The 13,484-nt window shown below is 33.1% G+C and overlaps 1 protein-coding gene and 1 long non-coding RNA gene across 4 annotated transcripts in view; one reads left to right on the top strand and one right to left on the bottom strand.

Annotated features, from left to right (window-relative positions):
• Positions 1-13,484, bottom strand: part of LOC127704322 (uncharacterized) — a 162,137-nt gene that overhangs the window by 40,400 nt on the left and 108,253 nt on the right. The gene's annotated exons all lie outside the window — the stretch shown is intronic.
• LOC127704282 (uncharacterized) overlaps positions 1-13,484 on the top strand; it is a 47,943-nt gene that overhangs the window by 649 nt on the left and 33,810 nt on the right. The gene's annotated exons all lie outside the window — the stretch shown is intronic.

Here is a 13,484-nt window from a genome sequence, read left to right as displayed (position 1 = left end):
ATTGTGTCGCAGAAAGCTCGACATAGGGATAGTGATCCGGCGGCAGCGGCGTTAGCAAACTTTTTAAAAGCTTTATATTTTTAGAAGGTGGAAAACCTGGATGCTTCATACTTTGTATATAGATGCCTCATGTTACGAAGTTTCCGTCAGTCACATGTCCAATGTCCTTGACCTCGTTTTCATGGTTCAGTGACTACTTGAAAAAAAAGTTAAGATTTTTTGTAACTTTAAATTCTCTCATATTATAAGTAATAGGATAACTATATTTGGTATGTGCGTACCTTACAAGGTCCTCATGCCCATCAGACAGTTTTCACTTGACCTCGACCTCATTTCATGGATCAGTGAACAAGGTTAAGTTTTGGTGGTCAAGTCCATATCTCAAATACTATAAGCAATAGGTCTAGTATATTCTGTGTATGGAAGGACTGTAAGGTGTACATGTCCAACTGGCAGGTGTCATCTGACCTTGACCTCATTTTCATGGTTCAGTGGTTATAGTTAAGTTTTTGTGTTTTGGTCTGTTTTTCTTATATTGTATGCAATAGGTCTACTATATTTGGTGTATGGAATGATTGTAAGGTGTACATGTCTAGCTGGCAGGTTTCATCTGACCTTGACCTCATTTTCATGGTTCAGAGGTCAAAGTTAAGTTTTTGAGTTTTGGTCTTTTTTTTCTAATACTATATGCAATAGTTCAACTATATTTGGTATATGGAAATATTTTATGATCTATATATCGGTTGCACAGGTTTTATTTGACCTTGACCTAATTTTCACGGTTCATTGCTCAGTGTTAAGTTTTTGTGTTATGGTCTGTTTTTCTTAAACTATAAGCAATAGGTCAACTATATTTGTTGTATAGAAGAATTGTTAGCTGCACATGTCTGCCTGGCATGGTTCATCTGACCTTGACCTCATTTTCATGGTTCATTGGTCAATGTTTAGTTTTTTGGTTAATGTTAAGTTTATGTGACAGTTGTAATAAAGCTTTATATTTAGGACTATCAACATAATATCAATGATTAAAAAAGAAGGTGAGACATTTCAGCGTGTGCACTCTTGTTTAAATTATATACATGTAACCCAGAGCCCAGCAAACAAAAAAACGTTAACATGGTTAATGTCATGTTATTCCAATGTAAATTCATGTTAACATAAAGTTACTACATGGTAACATATTTAATACGTCCGTATGCATGGTAGACTCTGAATAACATTCAAAGTAATATTTAAAAAGGAAATGTAAAAGTAATGGTATAACTTTAAAGGGGCACTAGCTACGACAAATGTACGAGATATATAAAAAATCTTAAATACGATTTTTTTTTGGTTCAATCATTAATCATGTTAATGAAAGTGAAATAGTGAAATAATAATTCGCTTTTAGGAGCCAGTATGGTTCAATTTTGTCAAAATAAGCTAAGAAGCATTGATGATGAATTATTCACTTGCAAGTTAATAATTCACCTCATTGAATCCCTATTTATGTGAAATTCAATTCAACCCATTTGCTAGAGAAATCCAATTGAACGAGTTTGCTATCTATTTATATCTATATTTATGTTTATATCACTTATATGACCATTGGAGGTCTTTGGAGGTCAACTCGATAGTAAACTAGATGGCGTCTAGACTAAAATACACACCCTGCCCTGTAAATTGTTTATTTTAGACTTTTTATAATTTGGATAAATGTTTTACATTGTTATAAATCAAATATGAGAATTTGAGTCAAATCGGTGAACATGAATTTGACAGCTAGTGCCCATTTTTAGTAACGTTTCTGTTTATATTGAATAAGAAAACTTATTGAAAATTAGCCTAACATCCATTTTAACGTCATTCATGTATATTAATATAAAACTGATTTCATGAATGTTGGAGTAATATTTTGTATAACATTGTTTATATTTATACATGAAACTGACATTACAGTAACATTTCTTACAATGTTATATATTTACATAAAACTAATGTTTCTGTAACATTTACTCAGTTATTACATTAGTCATTAGTATTTGACAGAAAATAAACTTTGTATTATTCAGAATTATCAGTGAATTGAGTGTTCTACAAGGATCACCAGTCCTTCGCCTTTCATTTGATACCTTATATTTTAATTACTAAAATGTATGCTACATGGTTTAAGTTTTACACCTGTACGTAGGAACTATTTTGTTTTAAGTATGTACTACTTTCCTGTATGTTCTTTTTCGACCTGGCCCGATTAGGTGGTGTTACATCTTACAAAGTCTATCCAAATTATTTTTGCAAAGAATTCCGCTCAAGCCCGTGCTAGGGGCCGTCTTAAACTTGCAGTGAGGTCAGAGTTCTTTTGCTCTGTGTTGAAGACCTCACTGTGACTTTGAGATGAAGAACAGCAATAAAGGCGCTGTTCCTTTGCTTTTTGTGTGTTTATTTGTTGTGCATGTAATGATTTTGTGTCATGGATGGATACCCCATATCCTTTCTTTTTCTATTTTTAGTTCCATTGTCAAGTAAAATCATTTATAATGTTAGTTTTAAACCTTTATCAACTTAAACGAAACACTCCTTTCCATTAAATGAAACACTCCTTTCCATTAAATGAAACACTCCTTTCCATTAAATGAAACACTCCTTTCCATTAAATGAAACACTCCTTTCCATTAAATGAAACAAGTTCTGTACCATCATCATGGAACTGTCAATGCATACTTTTGTAATGCATTTTTCTTATTCAAGATATACTTGTTTCTGTGTTCTCTCTTCACACTATATTTTTTATACGACCGCAAAAAAATTTTGTGGTCGTATATTGGTATGACGTTGGCGTCGTCGTCGGTTTTCGCACTCTAACTTTAGTTTAAGTGTATGGATCTCTATGAAATTTTACCATAAGGTTCAATACCACAAAAGGAAGGTGGGGATTGATTTTGGGGGTTATGGTACCAACAGTTAAGGAATTAGGGGCCAAAAAGGGGCCAAAAATAAACATTTTTGTAACTTCCAGACATAACTTGTGTGTTAGTGTATGGATCTCTCTGACATTGTACCACAAGGTTCCATATCACAAAGGGAATGCTGGGATTGATTTTGGGGGCAATTGCCTCCAAATTTTAGGAATTAGGGGCCAAAAAGGGGCAAAAAACAAGCAGTTTTCTAGTTTCAGGACAATAACTTGTGTGTAAGTGTATGGATCTTTATGAAATTGTACTACAAGGTTCCATATCACAAAGGGAAAGCTGGAATTGAGTTTGGGGGTAATTGCTCAAAATGTTTAGGAAAAAGGGGCCAAAAATAAGCATTTTTCTAGTTTCTTGTGTTCAAGTGTATGGATCTCTCTGAAATTGTACTTCAATGTACCATACCACAAAGGGAAGACTGGGATTGATTTTGGGGGTAATTGCCTCAAAATTTTAGGAATTAGGGGCCTTAAAGGGGCAAAAAAACAAGCATTTTTCTAGTTTCAGGACAATAACTTGTGTGTAAGTGTATGGATCTTTATGAAATTGTACTACAAGGTTCGATATCACAAAGGGAAAGCCCGGTTTGAGTTTGGGGGTAATTGCCCTAAATGTTTAGGAATTTGGGGCCAAAAAGGGGCCAAAAAACAAGCATTTTTCTAGTTTCCAGACAATAACTTGTGTTCAAGTGTATGGATCTCTCTGAAATTGTACTGCAAGGTACCATACCACAAAGGGAAGGCTGGGATTGAGTTTGGGGGTGATGAATCATAAGGGGTTCAAAAAATTGGGGGGGGGGGGGATTTTTTTTCTTTAAAATTTTCCATTTTAAATTGGTTATTTCTGATTTATATATAAAAGCAAATAATAATGATATGGTTTGAATAGGTAAATTAAAAAAAATTAAGTTCTTAGACCACATTCATTGTGTCAGAAACCTATGCTGTGTCAAATATTTAATTACAATCCAAATTCAGTGCTGTATCAAGCCTGAATGTTGTGTCCATACTTGCCCCAACTGTTCAGGGTTCAACCTCTGCGGTCGTATCAAGCTGCGCCCCAGCGGAGCATTTTATTTTTATATGTACCACCTTTGATCATGTTGATAATTATAAGTGTTAAGGCAAAAAAAAAATAATACATGTGTTTCTGCTAACCCTATCTACATTGTACCCTAATTTTTAGTGCCTACCCTAACAGCTTTTATGCTATTTTGGAACAAGCACTGTTAAAGTCAGACTGATTCCCTAGTAGTAAACAGCTAAAAAATGTTTGTTAAATGAAATGATATTGCCTACCTACCTACCCTATTTTTTTATCAGCACGCTAGGGGAAACACATGTATTTATTTTTTTGGCCTTAGTATTACGATAAATTTTCCCTTCTGTACCTCTAACTACAAAATTATTAGTCCCCTAGCGACGAAGTCAAAGGGGACTTAAGGTTTGCACTCTGTCCCTCTGTCAATCTGTCCATCCGTCAGTCAGGCAACTCAGTTTTCCACACTTTGTTTCTTCGTTCTTGAAGATATTGATTTGATATTTGGTATATAGTTTTATCATGCCAAGTTATAGATCAAGTTCGAATTTTGTTCCGGTCTGATGATTTAGTTCAGAGTTATGGTCCATAAAAAAACTCCATAACTAATATTAGAGTACTATGTTAAATATATCTGTACAAAGGGAGATAACTCATTTTTTAAAAGACATCCTTTGGTGAATTGTTTGAGGAGTTTTTTGGCAGGTTTATATGTTATTTTGTATAAACTAATTTTCTGAATGCTACATCTATATATATATATATATATATATATTTTTTATTAAGTGAAATCCTTTAATTAGATAATAATCTATTTTTATTAAGGTATATATTTCATTACATTACAGTGTCTTCCCTAGAAAAATGTTCATGCATGGTGGGTCCATGGTGAATTTGCATTGCGGCGTGCGACACTTCTTTTTCAGAATTAGTTACACTACATACTTTATATGTTTAAAGCCATATACCAATCTAAATGTTTTATTATAGGTAGAGCAATTCATATAAGTCATATGCATGGAACTTTAAAGTATTTACCACAGATGAGAGGAATTAATGAAAGACTTTGATAAACAATAATAAAAATAATCCAGTCTGCAATACTTATTTACAAATTAATGTCATGTACACATTATTTTGTTGATATCTTCCTCTGTTTCAACTTTCCTAAGGTCACCACACATTTTTCAAAATCAAAATCTTCCTCCTTTGGTCCTTCAATTGATATATGCATTAAGCAATTCAGCACTTTCTGGCATAGTCTGTTTCTCAAGCGTGTTTTAACTCTGTTTAAACATGAAAAACACCTTTCACAATCAGCTGTTGAAAGTGGCAAAACAAGACCAATTGCTGCATACTTAGACAGACAAAGATACTGTTTTTCGTTTCTTTGGATCTTTTGTGATTCTCGTATTTTCTTTCAGTGATACAATGATACTGGTAGGGTTTCTTGTGTCTGTTGGTGCATGTTGACTTTCAATGCATTCTGGTGCAGGTTGAATTTCAACATCAGGGCTTTGCTCATAGTGATGATTTTCATCTGTCTGTCTACAATTTGATGAAGGAGTACTGCAGACTTCTCTAACCAACTCGTCACAGTATTGCACAATAGCAAGAAATATCCAATTGCACAGTATTGTGCAATAGCAAGAAATCACAATTGCACAGTATTGCGCAATAGCAAGAAATCTTCAATTGCACAGTATTGCGCAATAGCAAGAAATATCCAATTGCACAGTATTGCGCAATAGCACAATACTGCCCAATATCCAGAAATCTTCAATTGCATAGTATTGCGCAATAGCAAGAAATATCCAATTGCACAGTATTGCGCAATAGAAAGAAATCTTCAATTGCACAGTATTGTGCAATAGCACAGTATTGGGCAGTAGCACAATATTGCACAATATCACAGTATTGTGCAATAGCACAGTATAACTGTATTGCACAATATCACAGTATTGCACAATATCACAGTATTGCGCAATAATTTAAAACCTTCAATTGAAATTAATGCAAATATTTCAACCCATTTCAAACATAAGATCTTTTACCACATTTATTTTGAGTCAGAAATCTATATTATGTCAAAAATTTTATCACAATCCAAATTCAGACAGTCAGTCAGGGGTACTACTTGTACAAGTAATCTTTATTTACTTGAAGAAGTAAAAAAAATATACTTAAATAAGTTAATTATAATGTTTGAATAATCTCCCCTTAATTTTCTCAAAAATTCACTTGTCACTGTGTATCATCGCCACCGGAAATTGGGTACTAACGAAGGGGAGAGAAATGGAAAAAAAAAGTAAACAAGGTAAGAATTCATTCAATTTAAAGCATTTCTACTGATTTGACGAGGGTACCGCTTAAGAAATGATTTTCTGATATATAATTCTTTAAATTATTAGGCAGATAAGTACAAAATTAAGACAAGAGTTTGTGTTATACTCAAGAACTTGCCACTTAGTACCTGAAAATTTCGAGGTCGATCATCCTCTGTCGCCCCATTGGCAAGATATTCAACTGTTTTTCATTATTTTTCCAGACACTTTTTTAGATTATTATAGTGTGGCATCATATTTACTGAAATTTGTTGTCAAAATGAACTTTTTAAAAGAATATAGACCATAAAAAATAAAGTCAAGGGTACGGCAACTTGCTCATGTTGACAAATTTACTGTATGGCAACTTGTTTTCAACTGTATGGCAACTTGCTAATTTCAAAATATTTATTTGCCGTCTTTTTAAAGAAAATAAAGTATTAGGTTCAAATATCTAGTTATATGCATTTGATAAAAATACAATTCGCTTGACACCATTTAAGATGTATACACAATATAAGGCTTGAACACAGTCCTATTACATCTTTTACATACCTGATGTATACAATATGAATACGGCATATACAAAAGCTGGCAAATGTTGTAACTTTCGAAAAGGCATGTCACTGTTTTACTGACCTGTTGTTCTGCCCTGACGTAGCGTTAAATGTTACCCATGTCCGTCCGACCTGTCTCTCCCGTCCGTCCAGAAAGTCTCAATAATTGGTTTCCGTTCTCTAACTTTAATATGCCTTAACCAAATGTTTTAAAACTTACACGAAATGCTTATCACCACAAAACACAGATCAAGTTATAAATTGGGTAGTGTCACTGTTACCGTTCTTGAGTTATGCCCTTTTATAAATGAAAAAAAGCTAAAGCTGTCGTTTCTGTTCTCAAACTTTAGATTGCCTCAACCAAATGTTTTAACCATACAACATTAGTCAGCATTTGCATATAAGTGATGAACATTTCGGGGATGGGTTGTGAGTGGAGGGAAGGAAGGAGGTAATGGCAGGAGAATTTTTCCGCATTGCATATTTAGAACCATTAAGTGAATGAATTCTCTTCCAACTTTCAGATAAAATGAAATATAAATGAATTATCATTCTCTGCAAAAAAAAATGTTGTATTGCTACACCACGGCACCATGTTAAGGGAGGTTTGAGTGCTCACGAACATGTTTAAGCCCGCCTCAATATATATGTGTCTGTCCCTGGTCAGGAACATGTAATAAAGCGGCTGTCGTAAGTTGCTGCCTGACATATTTGTTAATGATTTTGTCATAAATCAGGCAATTTTGATACGGTATGGGTTTTGTTCATTGTGAAGTGTATAGTAACCAATAGTTGGTCAAATCTATTTCATTTGGACTTTGTTTGAAAGTCCTCTCAGTGAAAACCATTCCACGCCTCCTTTTTCAATTAATGTTATTGTCTTGTTGTAAAAGGCAGATACAGCCAATATATTAGAATAAAGAACATTAATTTTCTAAAAAAAACTTCATCTCTATATAGTAAGAAATGAACAAGCTCGGTGGCTAACACTGTTTAAATTTAAAAAACTAGCTACAAAATGTATCCAAAATCAAAGATGTGGAACATATTCTATCATAATCATTTGGTAATTAATGCAATTAGTATCTCTTCCATGCCCGTGTTGAACATAAACAACACCCCTAATGCTCATGTTGGTTGTCATTGTGCAACACAGTTAATACATAGAAAACATAAAACATAGAACTCCTTTTTTCATATAAAACACTGTCAAACATCCAATCATACTATCCACACTGATCTGTGTTCACACTTGTTAAATTTAAAAAAATATTAACCTTAGATTAACCATTTTTGGAAAGAATGAAAGAAGAATCCGATACAAGGGATACAAATCCGGATGTGGCTACGGCATAAACTATTTATATAAACTTTCTACTTGAGAATAAAGATGACCTTGTATGAAGTTTTTTTTGGTTGTCATCTTAATATTATATACTTATTAATACAATTCGCAAAAGCTAGCATCTTCGACTTGTAAGTTTAAAGAACTATAATGAAATAACATCTAATAAGGACAGGTTGAAATATTTTTGAATCCTGATGGTGCATACTCATAAATTCTTTTGGAAAAATCCACGTAAATTTAAATGTTGATTTGATAGCGTTCATTTATTTATTTGCCCTCGTAAACAGTTTTGTTAAAATACCGAAATTGGTAAATTCTTATCGTGAACGAATAAGTTGGGTAAACCTTTTTACATCCAGGCGTGCTTAAGTTGCACTTTTTTCTTCTTATTAAGAAAAATGATTTTAATTTTAGCATCTATCTAAAGATTAGATTATTTACACACACACAAAAATAGGGCTTACTGTTGATTTTGAAACTCTATGAATTCACATTCATATTCAACCAAACAGATAGGCCGAGATCCATACTTTATAAGTTTCAAAACAGAGAAGGTGTGTTTGAAAACAAATAATCACGTACTGCTATATCTTTTAAGGCAAATGCAAGTCTTACTTGTATTAATTATATAGTTTTAATTGGCACAATATCACATTAAAATTTAATGAGAAATATTATACATAGTAATCATGAAAATGTACTACTGTAAAAATGAAAATTCGGACGAATACACTCCTTTTCACTACCCCAAGATCTACTCATTTAAGTTTAGGCCAAACAGCCTTAGCAACAGTCTTTTATTATTTTTTCACTGTAAATAAAAAGATTGATTGAATTTACTTAAACTAAAAAATACAATCTTATTTTCAATAAGAAACGAGAAAATTAATTTCGAAACACAATTCATGATTTATTTCTCCTAATTTTCAATGAAAACAAAGTATTTTCTTCACTTTTCTTTTAACAAATTATTCATTTCAGAAATTTAAAAAATAAACAATGTTGAAGACCGTACCTTGACCTATAATGGTTTACTTTTATAAATTGTGACTTGGATGGAGAGTTGTCTCATTGGCACTCATACCACATCTTCCTATATATATCTATTTAACCCAGCACATTCTTTATGTGTCTGTCCGAAGCCACTAGCCTGTAGTTTGGTGGTTGTCGTTGGTTCATCTCTATCATATTTGTTATTTATCGTAAATTGTTTTGTTATGAGTTAGGCCGTTAGTTTTCTTGTTATATCCTCCCACAATTTTCATGTCGGGGCTTTTTATAGCCGACTGTAAGGTACGATTTTTCGTTGTTGAAGGCCAAACGATAGCATATAATTGCTAACATATACTTTATTTGACCCTGGTGGATAGTTATCTTATTTGCAATCATACAACATCTCCACTGTTTATATTAAAAAAAAAAAACAGCACCAACAAAAGATGAATGGTTTTTTTTTTTTTATTGAACTTACAAAATTTCACCCTGACAACAAATTAAATAAGACAACAGTCGTTAGTATTATAACGATATATGAATGTATTTAGGATAATATGGTTGATATGCCGTACAGACAAAAGTTGTTATTTTGCAATTCGCCGTACAACGTCCTGCAATTCGCCGTACAATAAACAAGCAATGTTTTGGTCCATATTCTTTTAAAAACATCTTTATGACAACAGATTTCAGTCAATATGATGTCACACTATCATAATCTAAAAACGTGTCTGGAAAAATAATGAAAAACAGTTGAATATCTTGCCAATGGGACGACAGAGGCCAATCGACCTAGAAATTTTCAGGTACTAAGTGGCAAGCTTTGGAGTATAACACAAAATATTGTCTTAATTTTGTACTTATCGGTCTAATAATTTAAAGAATTATATATCAGAAATTCATTTCTTAAGCGGTACCCTCGTCAAATCAGTAGAAATGCTTGAAATTGAATGAATTCTTACCTTGTTTACTTTTTTTTTCCATTTCTCTCCCCTTCGTTAGTACCCAATTTCCGGTGGCGATGATACACAGTGCTTGTATAGGTAAATTTTTTTTACAATCCCACAAAAATTCTCAAGTTTTGAGATGTAAAAACATGCCTTTAATGATTTTTCCCAGGTTAGCTCATAATTTTTTATTAGAGTTCAATGTTTCATCTCATTTATTCAACAAAGAAACTGATTGCGCAAAGATCTTAAGTATTTGAGCAAGGCCTTCAAAAATTGCTCCTTGGGGGCTTGTAAATGAGCAGTGTTCTGAAGATAACAGACAAATGAGATTTTCATTGTCCATGAAATTACATGATTTAAGTTAAGACATCTGCAAAGGACAGACAATTTAAAATTCTATTAGAGCAAAGAAGTCCTAAGAATTCACGAAAAGAAGATAGGATGACTTTTTCACTATATAAGTAAAAAAATCTGAATGTCTAAGGGACATAACTAAGACAATTTTTTTTTTACCTATACAAGTAAATAAATTACACTTGTATAAGTATCCTACAGATTTACTTATATAAGTATATTAATATTACTTCTTCAAGTAAATAAAAATTACTTGTACAAGTAGTACCCCTGACTGACAGTATCAAGCTTGAATATTGTGTCCAAATTTGCACCAACTGTTCAGGGTTCGTCCTCTGCAGTCGTATCAGGCTGCTCTCGTCGAAGCATTTTTGTCTCGCCTTGACGGAGTCAAAAAGCGAGGCATAGGTATGCTATTTCTGGTGGCGGCGTCAACAATGTATTAGTTTGTGATAAGGTCTAGTTCATGGTGAACCATTAGTGGTAGGTTAATGATATTTGGTATACAGATGTATTAGCATTGGCACATCTCATTACCATGGAGATTATTTGGCCCCACACCCTCAGTCAAGGTCTATTGACTTTGAAACTTGGCTTAGTTTTACATATATTAGTTTGTGATTAGGTCAGTTTATGGGGAACCACTAGTGGTAGGTCAATGATAATTGGTTTGCAGTTGTAGAAGCATTAGCACATCTTATTTCCATGGAGAATATTTGATCCTTACCCCTCAGTCATGGTCTATTGACTTTGAAACTTATGCTTAGTTTACATGTATTAGTTTTGGTCTGTTTTTCAAGTACTTTAAAATAATCAATAGGTCAACTAAATTTGGTGTATGGAATGTTTTTAAGGTGTATATGTCTGTCTGGCAAGTATCATCTGACTTTGACCTCATTTTCATGGTTCATTGGTCAATGTAAATTTTTTATGTCCCCACCGTAGTGGAGGGGGCATTAAGTTTTACACTTGTCCGTCTGTCCGTACGTACGTACGTCCTAAAATTGGTTTCTGTTCTCTAACTTTAGTTTGCCTCAACCAAATAATATGAAACTTATACACAATGCTTATTACCACAAAACACAGGTCAAGTTTGAATTTTGGTGGTGTCACTTTTACAGTTCAAGAGTTATGCCCTTTTACAAAAGGAAAAATTGCTGTTCTAAAAATATAAATTATGTCATTTTTAAAATCTTCTTTGAAAATTGGAGTTATCTTTCTTTGTCCAGAATTGTAGTTGAATCAACTACAATCAATGCTTTATACAATGCAATATTCAATTTTACTTCCCACTGATAAATTAAAGCAATCTTTACCATTCAGTGCTTACAAGCACTTTGATTACCATTCTAGTGTTATGCCCCTGTACAAATGGAAAAATTGCTGAATTTTTTCGTTTCCGTTCTCTAACTTAAGTTTGTCTCAACTAAATTTAATGAAATGTATATATAATGCTTATTACCACTAAACTCAGTTTAAGTTCAAATTTTGGCAGCTTCACTTTTACAGTTCTTGAGTTATGTCCCTTTATAAATTTATATGCTAGCGGGGGCATCACCTGTGTCCCTATGGACACATTCCTCATTTATTTTTATTTCAATTAGCAAACACATAGGTCAACTATATTTGATAAAAAATGTAAGGTGACACCATTTATCTGACCGTATTCTCATTGTCATTGATCATTTAAAGTGACAAGTTTCTGTAATGCTTTTAGTAAAACTTTTATCTTTAAGACTTCTAACTTAAAATCAATTGTCAGTAAAGCAGACGAGACATTTCAATGTTGTTTTTAAATTTTGGTTCATTTATCTGTTTCAGAGTTTAGTGTTTCAGAACTTAAATGTCCAGCGGCAAATTAATATGCATATTCAGGACAAGAACAGGTTAATGTAATATGAATATTAACCCTGCTTTCTACTAGACTGACAGGCTGAGCTGGATTTTTAATGTGCTAGTTCACAAGGTACCAGTCCACAGGAAGACATGTCACATGGACACATTATTCTGATTCTGAGTCTTTGCTCTTTCTCCTAAATGCAGCATGCTTAGCAGAGAAGCAGCACATACCAAATTTTAAAGTTTTTGGTTTGACATGGCTGGGGTTTAGAACCTCCTGAACTCCAGGCGAACACGCTACAATGAGACCACCAAGGCTGTGTTGAAGACCCATTGGTGGTGTTGAGCTGTTTTCTGCTCTTTGGTAGGATTGTTGTCTCTTTTAACATGTACGTTGCTTTAATTTTTTACACATTCCCAGTTTCCAATCTCAATTCTAGTTCAGGTTTATTAGATTTTGCTCGTGATTTTTTAGCCAAAAATGCAGTTATGTGCCAACTGGTAAAGAGATAATGTATCCAAAATTTTAAGCCCCAGAATATATATTTAACACTGAATAAGTGTGTCCTACATTTCAAACATGTCTATAAGACATCACATTACACCCAAACATGTCTAGCTTGTGTTGAATGCTGAAACGTGTCCTGTATTTTTCTTAGTTCCTAATTCTCCATATGTGAAAAACTACTGTTAATGTTGAATTAGTTAGATTGTTATTGTGCTCATCTTGAACATTCATGAAATCTTTGCCACTGGACATGCTGGAGGTCAAACGAACATTAAAACATCAGTCTTCCTAGGCCTGTCTTGATTTTTTAGAGGCCTGATCTAAGAATTATAACCGTTTAAAGTTATTTTTAGAAAATGTACTGTGATCTGTCAATAAGCCAATTGTCTCATCCTGAATTGAATTATGATTGAAGTATGAAGATGTTCCTAGACTTCTAGTATGAAATTATATTGAAATATAATGAAAATAAAGTTCATAGAAAAGATCATTACATTTTTGCTGTAAAATTAAAGTTACAGTAAGTTTTTTTTAGAAAAAAATTATAATATACTCAAAACTAAATAACTAAATGGTAGTTGATTAGATTGTTGGTTGCTTAAAGTCCAGTGGCAAATATTTCAAG

Source organism: Mytilus californianus, unplaced genomic scaffold, assembly GCF_021869535.1.
Source record: "Mytilus californianus isolate M0D057914Y unplaced genomic scaffold, xbMytCali1.0.p SCAF_6, whole genome shotgun sequence".
Lineage (NCBI taxonomy): Eukaryota > Metazoa > Mollusca > Bivalvia > Mytilida > Mytilidae > Mytilus > Mytilus californianus.
Note: the sequence above shows the minus strand (reverse complement) of the source record. Positions and strands in the feature narration are given on the sequence as shown.